General features: G+C 41.2%; 1 long non-coding RNA gene across 1 annotated transcript in view; it reads left to right on the top strand.

Annotated features, from left to right (window-relative positions):
- The window catches only part of LOC116073803, a 13,658-nt gene extending 7,850 nt beyond the window's left edge, over positions 1-5,808 (top strand). The window contains exon 2 of the long non-coding RNA XR_004111912.1: positions 5,588-5,808. This is a non-coding gene — a long non-coding RNA (uncharacterized LOC116073803). The remainder of the gene's footprint in view (positions 1-5,587) is intronic.
- The last annotated feature ends 4,081 nt before the right edge of the window (positions 5,809-9,889 follow it).

Below are 9,889 nucleotides of genomic sequence, written 5' to 3'. Positions count from 1 at the left end.
TATCCAGTGTGATAGCATCATTAATTATTTTGCAACAAGGGTAGAAAGCATCTGAGCTGCTGGTGCTAAGCACGTCTATAGATCACATCAAAATTTGCAAGCATCTGAGAATGAACTCTAAGTCTGACATCCAGTCTTTGATAAACCCCGGGAACACCCTAAACTGACACATGCCTTTAAACTTAGTATTTATGATGGCAAAGTAGTCACTGTGTCAGGAAGTGTTGTCCCCTAGCAGGAGCATGCTTATCCAGTTATCCTCTGTTGTCAGTTTCCTGCTGCCAAAGCAAGGCCCTCTCCCCTCCTTCTGCCTCATAGCCTGCAGAAGGTGCCAATTACCACGTGCTTATCAGTTGCAAACTATGCTTGTGAGAAGGGAGCATCAATTATTTGTGAGCAGAGAGCTAAGGCTGTTGGAATCTTAATAACGGGTGTTTTGAGTTTCCTGCTAATAGACCATATCAAAAGGAGAGATGTAGACCAAAGGCGGTGTGTTTCAGAAGTCTATGCCTCAAAGACAAAATTAGGCTGCATTCAAAAACTTTAATGCCGTCTAGGTGCGTATGGATTCACTAATGCTAATGAAGAAAGCTGGTAGGACATTTTCCTTTTATCCACACAGCCTTTAACACACACTGTGTATTTATTAATACTATTGACTTTTCCTTGCTGAATTCTGTGGGTGTGCACGTGCAGGTTTTGTGTGTGTGTGTGTGTGTGTGTGTGTGTGTGTGTGCGCGCGCGCGTGCACATGCACGCACATGCACTGTCTTCTAAATGGTAGCAAATACCAGGTGAAATTAGACTAAAGCTATTCTCAGTTCATTTGTCTTCCATGAAGACTGGTTTGGGAATATCCTCAGGGATTGGAAGATGTATTCTGGGCAGGGGCCACTTGACGTTCATTGACACGAGGGAGTTAAAGAGCCTAGGTAGGTAGAGAAAGTCTAGCACTGATCAATTCAGTTTTCACAGTGTATATCCCCAGTCCTATGAACAGAGAATCTAATTGTCAAGAACAATCTACATTGTTCTCTGTTCTGGTATTCATGTAAATTAATCCAGCTAGCCCACTTCGGCTTTTTGATTAGTGTTATAAACACACTTTTGCTGACATTTTAAAAAGGTCAATGTGAAGATTGCCTCACTGCAGAGTGATAGTCCTGAACTCACTACTGTTTTGTATGGTTGGAGAGAGGATGGGCCATCCTATCTAATATGGTAGATGGTCTTCATGGAGACAGGTTTGGGGGTACCATTGATTTGATTTTTACCTAGGCCTTTAGAATGATTTTGCATGTCTAGAAATGTCTCAAAGATTTTACAAGGAGTCCTTACATCCTTTGCACCTTATTCCCCTACTGGGAATATGGACATCCTATATTGTGATGGCATGTCTGTTACAACTAAGGGATTAATTCCAGCACCTTACTACCTATAGACTTTAAATTTAATCTAGATATCTGTTATTGGTAAGACACTGCTCCAATATTAGAAATTAGGATTTTGTTGTTTTGTTCTGTTTGGTTTTTGTTTGTTTGTTTGTTTGTTTGTTTGGAACAGGGCTTCTCTGTGTAGCCCTGCCTGTCCTGGAATCCTGGAACTCACTCGATGGACCAGGCTATATCCTCAGACTTACAGAGATAAGCCTGCCTCTGCCTCCAGAGTGCTGGGATTAAAGACATGTGCCACCACTGACCAGCTAGAAATTGTTTTGATATTTACCTATCATAATAATTTTCTAAATCGATTTCCTCTTCCACATCAGCCTGTTGCTCTCCAGGCTGCCTGTGGATTGTCTGATGGTACTTTGCCATCCCACTTACCAAATGCATCTGGATTCCTGTGTTTTTCTCAGACAACATCCTGGGATGCAGGCCACAGACAATGGGTGAGGTTTCAGTTCTGGAATAAGAAGGCTACTAACACAGGGCACATTAAAAACTTCTTTGTTCAATCTACAGATTTACAAGATGAAAAAAAATGGAGGCCCATAGCAGTGAAGGGACCCACCCAAGGTCACACAGTGTGGATGGTCTGAACTAAAGCCTGGTCTTCTAATTCCTTTGTCCTTATTGCCTCTGATAAAAATTTCACAGTATTGCTTTTATCCCATTTATTATTTATACTATGCCTATTTAAAAAGGCATTGGAGCCGGCTGCCCTGTGATTTACTTTGCTCTGAATACTGTATGGACCACTATATCTTTCGTGATTTAGAGACAAGACTAACAGGCTCATCTACAGTTATTTAATGAAAACTTTTTACCACTTAATAGTCATGCTTTTTATCCCTTATGTACAGTAGGTACTCAATAGATATAGGTAAAATAAATGAGTTCTGCCAACTTGGGTTTATCAGTAGGAGCTCAGAGCACAAGCAGGCGACTGCAGCCGGGCTGGGTGGGGTAGGGAAGCAGACTATGATCTTTGGTTCTTGGCTGTGGAAACGTCGGGGCCTTGGAGACCTGGTGCATGGTGAACTATGGTTATTTTTGACTTATGGTGAACTTTATGGAACTTAGTAAGTCCCGTGGGTGTCACACATGCCTGGGTACATGGGTATGTGCTTGTGCATGTGTGCGTAGGTCCCTGATGTGTCTCTGGGCAATTAGCTTGTCTTCTCTCCTGTGGGACCGAGAACACCTATCCCTTGGAGGTGTTGCCACTGTTACAGTTAGTGGTAAGAAACTGCTTTGTAAGCCTAAAGCCTGGCATAGATGTTAAGCAACTTAGAACCATTTAGAAGGAACACAATATTTAAGGGGAGTTTCCTGAAAACTACTTTGAGCCTCCTTTCATCCTTTCCAAGCACATAATGAGTGGTGACAGTGTTAAAGAAATGAATATTGGGAATTGAGGGCATAAATCGATAGATATTTTTAAAAAATCAGATTTATAACTCCACAAAGAAAGCCAAGACAGAGAAAGCCAAGTTAGAATTGGTAAGCACTGGGCCTCAACACCCCTTGGGTAAGATGGGGACATCACCTTACCTTTACCCTCTTGTCTATGAATCGCCTCATTGCCATTGTCCCTCTGTCTTCACTCCTATGGCCTCTGATGCACAGTCAGGGTTAACTCAGCCTGGCACTGATGGATGCTGTGAGGCTTACTCATCCCTGTGTGTCTTCCCATTCTTTTAAAATATGGCTTTGCTGCTGCTTTAGTCTCACAGGACCCACTCCATGTTCCATGACCCTAAACCCTGAACCCAAGTCCATATCAAGAAGAGTTAATGGACTATGACCCAGGGCACAAATGTTCAGAGAACTGACCTATGGAAAAACCTGAGTTTAGTTTTAGACAGCGTGGTGTATGTTTAGTCACATCTAGATTAATCATCAAGGAAGAGGCTTAGGCAGGGGTTATAAAGCTTAGAATGACTTAGTTGACAAGAGATTTGTCTAACTACACAATCTACCCAAAGGTGGGAAGCAGAATGGTGTGGCAACTTGTGGCGCAGTGTGGGGCAGTGGTCTGCTCAAGTAACTTAAACTCAGTCGAGTATTTGGCTTTGAGCCTGCGGGCAATTTCTGCTTGTAGGGGGCGGAAGGAGCATGGCCATAACTCCAGAGTCTTTGGTTCCTGTTTCAGTCATAACCCCTCACAGCTGCCCCTGCAGGAGATGTGTGCTCTATCAGGCAGACAATGCCCCAAGCTCCCAGCATTCTAGGTGGACTCTTTCCCCAGTCATCTGGCCACAGCCAGACAAGCTATGCCCCATACAATAAAAGGGGCAGTTTGCCCCCTCATCTCTTGTCTCATTCCCTCACTCTCTTGCTCTCACTCTCTCTTGCTCTCTTTCCTGCTCTTTGTTCTCTTCTCTTGCCTTCTTGCTCTCTTGCTTTCTTCCTCTCCTTTCTCTCTCTCTCTCTCTCTCTCTCTCTCTCTCCTTCTCTTCTCCTCTTCTTCCTCTCCTTTCCTTCTCTCTATTTGACCAGCCTACTTTCTCCTTCCTACAATAACATATCATTTATACATTGCCTCCCTTTTAACTAACGTGCACCCCGCCAGCAGGCCTCAACACCAGGGAAAGAGAGAGCCATCAGCCTCAGCAGCAGGCCCTGCTTTTGAGATCTAATAACAGCGACTTATTAGATCTTGGTCAAGGCAGGCAGTGTCTTTCTCTCCACTTGGTCTCATAGTTTGATGTATTTAACTTTTGAAAAATTGATTCTTGTTTAAGGAGAAAAAAATTGATGAAAGTTATGAGCTTTAAAATATTTGACAGAGGAGAAAGGGGTTGTTGTTTGTCTATGTGTTTGTTTTGTTTGCTTGTTCTGTTCCCTCATGCTTTCATATCCCCTCACTCATTCATTCAATGAACAAACTCTACCTGCAAGATTCTCAAGTTAGCATATCAAATCAGAACAGGTAAAGCACTCGTGGGAGGAGTGAGAGAACCAAGAGATATCAGAAAAGATGACCAATGCATGCCTCTGAGGTCCAAAACACAGACTCTGAGAACTGGGCTCTTTACCCCACGCATTGGTATTTTTCCACACTGTAGAAAGGGAGAGAAACTCATCACTCTTGGACAAACCTATAGCTTCATTTAGTGTGAGAATAACATTCAGTAATGCCTCATTTCCCTGACAGCTATGGAATAAGCTGTCCCATGGAAGGGATGTTCTTAAAGTAGCTTAGCATTTTAGTTCCTGAGTTTAACTTAATACATCATTTGGAGTGAAACCTTCCAAGATCATGCCACACATGCATCAGATTTCAAAAACAGCTCATTGTGCATTTTAATTTATTTCTACTAGAACGCCTCTCCTGTGGACCATGACCAAATGATAAAATACACATTTATTTTATATGCAAAAGGATTTTGTACACCATACATAAAATATCAACACATGAAATTCAGGATAAAATGGTATAAATTTAGAGGGCTACAATCCAAAAAAAAAAAAAATTAGCTTGAATGTACAAGTCCTTAAGGCCCTTGATGACTATTACAAAAGAACTAAAATTAGGTTGCTAGCTTCCCAGTAGTCAAACCAGCATGGGAAAAGGCCAGTCACATCCTTTGATTAGTGAGGAAAGGGGAGAAGATCAGATCACTTCTTTAAAGAAAGAAAAACAGTTAGTGCTTCTTCTAAAGAGAAGAACTTGAATGTAATTTCAATCTAGAGATTAGTTTATTATTTTAAGTGACAGTGTTATTTTATCATTAATAAAATCATGTCAAAAATGATAGGAATGTTACCCATTATTTTCTATGAGATCGAAGGGACTCAGGATCAACTGTTTGAGTTTTTATATCTTTCTCTTACAGCTTTTTTGTCTTTCCTGTTTTTTTTTTTTTCCTACCTGGCCTTGTTCTGCTGTCTGTCTGTGTCTATGCTTCTAGGACATCCTCCAACTTGACTAATTTTTAGCTTCTGTTCTTCCATGCATAGACAGTACTGGGGGTGATTCAGTCAATTTGACATGCCTGAAGGGAGTTTGTTGATTAGGTTATTTGAAGTGGGTAGACCCTCTCTAATTGTGAATGGCATTATCCCACAATGGAGGGCCCAAGGATGAATGAAAAGGAGAACTAAGTACCAACACTCACCTCTCTGCTTCCTAAGTACAGATGCGATGTGACCTTCAGTGTGACCTGCTGTCGTATCTTCTCCACCGTAATGAACTGCACCTTGAACTGGAGCCAAAATAATTCTCCCCTCCTGTAAGTTGCTTTTGTCAGAGTGATGAGACAAGTTACTGACCAAGAAAATCTGACTGTCTGGCTTTCAGAGTTACATCTTGTGTAACAACAGGTGACAATGCTAATAAAAATATCATTAACTAAGATTTCACACATGGCTGCCGTGTCCTAAATATGGTACATCTGTCATCCTATAAGCCTGTCTACAGTCTGATAAAAGACAAAACCTGCCATCTCCACTCTTCAGGATGATCTCATTAACTCTGTGTCTCATATCCATAGATGAAGAACAGGAGGCATGGGTGTCCTGCTAGGATATACTGTATGTGTTCTCTGTTCTTGTTTCTCAAAGTATGTCTCACTTCTTGTTTGTTATAATTTGTATAGTTCCAGTCTCTAATAAGCATGTTTCTGGCAATAAAGCTGTGCCAATAAAACATTCAATCTTATCTGGCTGGGGGACTTTTCCTCAGGAAATAATGTTATCTGAAAGGCATTGGTCTTCTTAGACCCCAGTCCTTTGAACTATAGTATCTGATTTTCTTTTTTCACTTCCTCAAAATGAGTCCATTTATATGTACACAAAGAAATTGAGATGCTTGTGGAAAGTTAAGATGAGTAAAAATTTTTTAAAAAATTAGATTTATTTGTATTGTCTTTATTTGTGTGTATATGTGTGTCTCTGTGGGGGCATATGCACCATGAGTATGCAGTACATTTGGGGGCCAGAAGAGGGTGCTGGATATACTGGAGCTGAAATTACAGGTAGTTGTGACCTGTCCTACATGGTTGCTGAAAACTGAAGTTGGTTCCTCTGGAAGTGCTCTTAACCTCTGAGCTATCATTCCAGCCTCTAAATGAGTAAAAATTTAAAAGCACTCAAAACATGTCCCTGATTTACATTGCAAATAGGAATGATTATATTTTCTGCAGATTTTTTTATAAGTGAAATCTTATATCATCACATTCAAAATCATATCCTTGTGCTTAATATATATTTTATTACATAAAATGTCTTTTGTGTGTATATGTTTTGGGTCATAGTTCTGTCACCCTTTCTTTCTGATACTGCATGTTATCTATCCACATAGCCTGGATCAGCAGCCCAAGTGTGCAGCAGAAAGCCCTCTAATCTAAATTTAGAAGCTGGTAAAAAAAACAAAGACAGGAGACTTGGAGTCTGTGGAAACATAGCTGATAGTCCTTTCGGCTTTTTATGCAAACATAAATCCTCTAAAACTTGCTCTTAGCAAGGAGCTTCAGGATCAAGTTAGTGTAATAGCACTTGTCTCTTTTGTATCATGTTTCAGTTAGCAACCTAGAAGGGATCTTAACGAAGGCACATGCTTTTTAGCTTGGTTCTTGTAGAAGAGGAAACTCATCATACTCAAGATGAGCCATCAGAGATGGGGGCTGGGTGTGTGCTAGTCAGGGAATCTTTATATGCTTGCTCTATCTATCTATCTATCTATCTATCTATCTATCTATCTATCTATCATCTATCTATCCCTACTTTAATATCTATCTAACTACTATATGCATGTTTATTACCTATGTACATATCTGTCATCTACTATCTATCTATCTATCTATCTATCTATCTATCTATCTATCTATCTATCCATCTATCATCTATCATCCTGCTTTGCTTTCTATGACTGCAATAAAGACACCATTACCAAAAGCAAATTGAAGAGAAAGGAGTTTATTTAGCTTACATGTTTCTATCACAGTCTATCATTGAGGGAAGTCAGAGCAGGAACTCAATATGGGAACCTGAAGGCAGGAATAGAAGCAAAGACCCCAGAGGAACTCTCTTTATTGGCTTTCACACTATGGCTTTCTCATATTGCTTTCTTATACAACAAAGGACCACCTGCACAGGTGTGGAACTGCCTACAGTGCACTGTACCTTTCTACATCAATCATCAATCAAGAAAATGACCCCATAGACTTGCCTACAGAGCAATCCAATGAAGACATTTTCTCAGTTGAGGCTCCTACTTTCCAAATGAGTTCAACTTATGCTAAATTGATTAAAAAACAGAACAAAACAAAAACAGCAGCAACAACAACAAAAATCCTAACTAGTATGCCCACTGATCCTATAGTTAGTGTCTTAATAAGAGTCTCCTACATTCCATGTGCATGTGTGTATGTGTGTGCACATGCATGTGTGTATGTGTACTTGTGTGCATGCATGTGTGCATATGTGTGTATTTTGTTGATGTTGTTGTTGTTGTTGTGGTGGTGGTGGTGGTGTGTGTGTGTGTGTGTGTTGCATACATGCATATGGCAGGAAAAGACATGGTGAGGACAAGGCAGAGGCGTCTTTCTGTGAGTCAGGAGAGAACCCTGAGCACAAACAAAGCACTGACACTTTGATCAAAGACTCCAGGTTTCAAAACTGTATTTTCAAAAATATACCTCTGTGGTTGATACTGCTTACTCTGTGCTGTTTTGCAAGTTTCCCAACCAGAGACGAAACACTCCTGAAAATTAAGTTATCTTAGTATGGTCCTATTAATCACCTTTTGCAGAGCTGCACACTTGTCAGAGTTCATGCCTCCAGCTGCCCAGTCCTGAATGTCATTTCTGATCTGTTTACTTTCTTGTATTTCCCATGAAGCTACTTTTCCTACTGAGCTCTCTGGCCACACATATGAAACCTTGTAAGAGAGTTGCACATACATTTCTGCTCAATTTTTTCTAACATTTTTTCGGCCCTCTAACGTGTCTTCTTGTATGAGCCTGAGAAACACTGGCTCAAAATCCTCTGGCTCTTAACCAGGACGGCAGCCAAGCCTGGTAGCAGACAAGCATGAGGACGTTTTGTTATGTCCTAATTTCCTCTTTCTGTCCCTACTGTCCCTTCTATCACACTGATGCTGCTTCCATAGGTGAGTTTACCAGCTTGGCCTTAGCACCTGGAATCAGCACTTAAACAACAATAGCATGGAAGCCCACATCAGGACCACAAAAAGAAATATCATATATTCTCTCTCTCTCTTCCTCTCTTTCCTTCTCTCCCCTTTTCCCTCCCTCCCCAGCAATTGCAGGAACATGGGCTTATTTCAGCATTTGGATAAAGTGATATTTTTGAGATTCTTGGCCTTAGTTCCATAAATGGGTAAAAATGGAATTTTCCAGCAGAGAACTATGTTATCATGAAGGTGAGAGAAGATTAAAAGAAAAATTAGTACTGCAGTCCTGCCACTCAAATGTGAGTTGCTAGGGCCATCAAAGCTTCCCACTGCCAATTCTACTTAAGTATTCTCCACAGCTTGGCCCCTTCCCTCCCAGACCTTCTCCTAGGCCAGGGATGCCTTTGATACAGGCTTGATTCATGTCCTTTGTAGAGGAGGGAGGACACCTGTAGCTTCCACAGAGGTGAGAGAATCCTTTCCAGGATGCTAAGCCTCTCTCACATCCCTGCAGGGAAGGAGATAGAGATTTTTCTCAGCACTCCCCAGAAATGAGGTATGGGAGGAAGGTTGGCTGTCCTAATCATACCTCACAAATGGTGCCCACACAGAACCAGAGCCTCTCCCACCCTATGGGGTGGGACTTGAGCTGTCAGAGTACTCGAATGCTCTACTGAAGGAATCTTGCCTCAAGTCACAGCTGAAATTCTGTGCCACAAAACAGTCATTGTGTCCTCTGAGACCTTTTTGGCTCCTGAGACACAGTAGGGGCTCATAGAACTGCAAAGGACCTATCTTGGACTCCTCACATGAGGAAGCATTACACTTTGATTCAGACAGATGAGAGGAAAGTATCATTCTAGATTTACTGATAAAATGAATAGAAGCAGGCTTTAAACCTGCATGGACAGCTAGTTCTGTCAGACTCCAAATTCATGTGTCTCTACTTAAAACAATGAAACTGGTATGTACAGTAAAAAAAATTAAGTATCAGAGCATCTCCCCCAATTTCTCTAGATGCCCCCTGCGTAGTGGCAGAAACTAGGAGTATCACTTCAATGTGCAGAAACAGCTATGAAGACTGAGTTCATCTTTTGTGCTGACCAACTCAAGCTGTGCCCTCCACAGACTTGACTGCTGACCCACTGGACACTGGAGGAATAAATAAAAGGTCTAGCACACTCAAGTTTTACAGGAGATTATTTTCTGTTAATATCAGTTAGCTTTTCTGTTGCTGTGACAAACACCATGACCCAAAGCAAATTTATTTCACCTTACACTTCCAGCCACAGGACATCTTTGAGAG

The sequence above is a fragment of the Mastomys coucha genome, unplaced genomic scaffold, assembly GCF_008632895.1.
Source record: "Mastomys coucha isolate ucsf_1 unplaced genomic scaffold, UCSF_Mcou_1 pScaffold23, whole genome shotgun sequence".
Lineage (NCBI taxonomy): Eukaryota > Metazoa > Chordata > Mammalia > Rodentia > Muridae > Mastomys > Mastomys coucha.
This window is presented reverse-complemented; position numbering and strand designations above follow the sequence as displayed.